The sequence below is a fragment of the Durio zibethinus genome, unplaced genomic scaffold (assembly GCF_047325235.1).
Source record: "Durio zibethinus cultivar Kanyao isolate XHJ-2024 unplaced genomic scaffold, ASM4732523v1 HiC_scaffold_176, whole genome shotgun sequence".
Lineage (NCBI taxonomy): Eukaryota > Viridiplantae > Streptophyta > Magnoliopsida > Malvales > Malvaceae > Durio > Durio zibethinus.
Window position 1 is genome coordinate 17,501 of NW_028322799.1, and position 3,058 is coordinate 20,558.

General features: G+C 31.9%; 2 non-coding genes across 2 annotated transcripts; both read left to right on the top strand.

Moving 5' to 3' along the window:
- The first annotated feature begins 843 nt into the window (after positions 1–843).
- TRNAY-GUA (transfer RNA tyrosine (anticodon GUA)) lies at positions 844–927 on the top strand. Its single transcript has one exon. It is a non-coding gene; the product is annotated as a tRNA-Tyr (tRNA).
- A 491-nt stretch (positions 928–1,418) lies between these two features.
- TRNAD-GUC (transfer RNA aspartic acid (anticodon GUC)) lies at positions 1,419–1,492 on the top strand. The gene has a single exon. It is a non-coding gene; the product is annotated as a tRNA-Asp (tRNA).
- Positions 1,493–3,058: the final 1,566 nt, after the last annotated feature.

A 3,058-nucleotide genomic window follows, 5' to 3' on the forward strand; every position in this document is an offset into this window, starting at 1 on the left:
AAATATCAATGCAATGAATTGTTTCAAGGCCGATCATAATTGGCTTATCAGAACAGAACGAAATTCATTTATTTGATTTGATTAATAGATGTACCTTAGCAATTCGACATGGATCCAATATATTTTATCGAAACATGTGATGAAGAGATTTGCTTTGTCCACCGAACCCAATTTTTAGAAAAAAAAAAAAACACACATAATTTTCGATAACTTCTTGCTCCCTCTTCCCAAAATTCCAGATTTACTTTTTGTTAATTTCCTGGCTTAGTGTGAGATAGAAATACGCCTGTCTCGTCTTAATCTTAATAATGAGTGAATCAATGAATGAAAGTGGAAGAAATGAAGAATGAAAGTGGAAGAAATGAAGTTTAACTCCCCTTTTTATGTTTATGTCAGACCAATCACTTCCCGAAAGGATCTTATACTTTGTATTATTAATATAATCTAGTTTCTTTTTATAATATCGATTTATATAATATAATAATATAATAGATTGAATTTATCTAATTTATTTCTATATCTAATTTATTTCTATATAGAATAGAGTGGCGATTCAAATGAATGATTTATGAGTATAAATCATGAATCAAAAATGGAAAATCATAAAAGATGGAAAAAGCTTTCGGATCTAGTCATATCATTCCATTATATTGACAATTTCAAAAAACTGTTCATACTATGAGCATAGTATGATGTCGGTCAGGCAAATATGCCCCCATCGTCTAGCGGTTCAGGACATCTCTCTTTCAAGGAGGCAGCGGGGATTCGACTTCCCCTGGGGGTAGGGTACTACGAAAGGAAGTTGATCATGGATTATCAATAAACCTATAATTGATTCTTCCTGGGTCGATGCCCGAGCGGTTAATGGGGACGGACTGTAAATTCGTTGGCAATATGTCTACGCTGGTTCAAATCCAGCTCGGCCCAATAATTCGCTGATCCGCCATAACATAAAATGCCCATTTTTTTGTATTTTGTTTTCCAGAAAAGCCAAACAAAAAAATTAGGGAAGAATAAAAAAAGTCCAATTTTCTGATATATCCATCCCTACCGCTATTTGTTTTTTATTTGTTCTATTTATTTGTTCCCATAAATTCTGACCTTGATAATGATCTAGATTCATATCAGGATCATTAAGTATAAAGTTTAATGAAAAGAAAGAGTAAAGTAAAGAAAAAAGACTCTTTTTTTTTTTTCATTTTAAAATTGATTATCGATCGATTTGGCAATAACGAAAGGATTACTAGTAACTAGTAATCCGCGTTGCTCTCACTAAAGCGCATACCCGTATGGATATCAATATATCACTCGCGCCTTTGTTTGTTACAACACGGCGATTCGAATCTAAAATTTAAATAGAAAATGGCTTGAATGAAATCATAAGAATATCTATGCTGTACACTTTTCTTTATTGCCCTGGGATTGTAGTTCAATTGGTCAGAGCACCGCCCTGTCAAGGCGGAAGCTGCGGGTTCGAGCCCCGTCAGTCCCGACGGATACAATAAAAAAAAAATACATCAATTGATCCCTCCATTTTCTGTGAAAGGGAATACAAATGAAAGAATTTCATTCCCAAGGATAGCCTTTTTTATTTATTTTTTCCTTTCCATTTTTTGTTGGGGTTTATTTGTAAACTATTTGTAAACGGTGAAAGTGGAAAAGCAGTCAGATGATACATCATCAGATGATTGTACAAGGAAGGCGGTAGATTATCGAAAAGAAAGAGTGGAAAAGAATATATAGAAATAAAGGAAAGGAATTCTTTTGATTGGGCCAGGAATCCAATTTTGTATTCGGTGTGGATAAAAGAGCTTCCTATGTTATACTATTCAATTCTCGACGGTGAATCGATTTGATAGCTTAGATATTGTTATTCATGATATTGATCCGATTCGATGTCATTGAAATGTAAGTCATCGCATTGAATTTACAAGCGACAAATTTATCATCTCTATGGGATTAAATCCCGAGTTATTGCGAAGTAAAAAAAACAATGAAATTATGGAAGTAAATATTCTCGCATTTATTGCTACAGCGCTGTTCATTCTAGTTCCTACCGCCTTTTTACTTATAATATACGTAAAAACTGTCAGTCAAAGTGATTAATTTGAATGAAACTTGACTTTTTATCAAGGATTTAAGAAAAAAAGGATTCCAATTTCACGTCTTAAATAAATTAAATAAAATGAATGGACTAGAATCAGCAGTATCCTATCAAACTCGATAGTATGGTAGAAAAAAAATATGAATCTTTCTACCATACTATCCATATCTATTATTGTAATGTATAAAGATACAAGCTTAATATAGATGAATCTACAATATGTATCTTCATACATGTCGATATCAATTAAATATATGTAATGAAATATATGTAATGTACATAGTATCTCAATTTTATTTCTTCGCTTGATCTATTTTATTTGTGTTGATTTCAATCAATCTGAAATAATTGAAAGGCAAGTCTTACGATTTTCTAATTCTTTCATTTCATGGAACCGATTTTTAATTTAACTTCTTTTCTTTGATCCATGATATGAAATGAGTCAATAAAGCATGGCATAAATAAAATTCCTAAAATAATAAATAAAACAGGGGGTAAGTGTGCAATATGTGACTACACTAAGGCAAGATCTTATTAAATAAAAGAACTACTTTTTTTCTCTTTGAACAGTAACAGTAAAGAGGGAAGGAAATAAAAACAAACAAATACAGAAAAAAAAAAGGGGGGGGGGTTCCTTGTCCCTCATTGTCCATATATAACTCTGGTAAGAGCTGGTTCATCAAAATAGAAAATTTAGGAAGAATTCTTTTTTTTTTTTAATAAATTGCCTATCATCCGTATCCCTTTTACTTTCGAAATACGAACATGGGAATTATTGAAATGTTTGTTTGATTTTGATTGAAAGGGTATTATTCATAGAATACATTACTCCACTAGAATCCAAGAATTTCGAAATGAAGACTAATAAAATAGTTAAAAAGGCTTTGCAAAACGATCTAGAAAACAATTGATACGGTTTGATTCCTCAACCCAATTAGAAGTACCCCTAGAGTC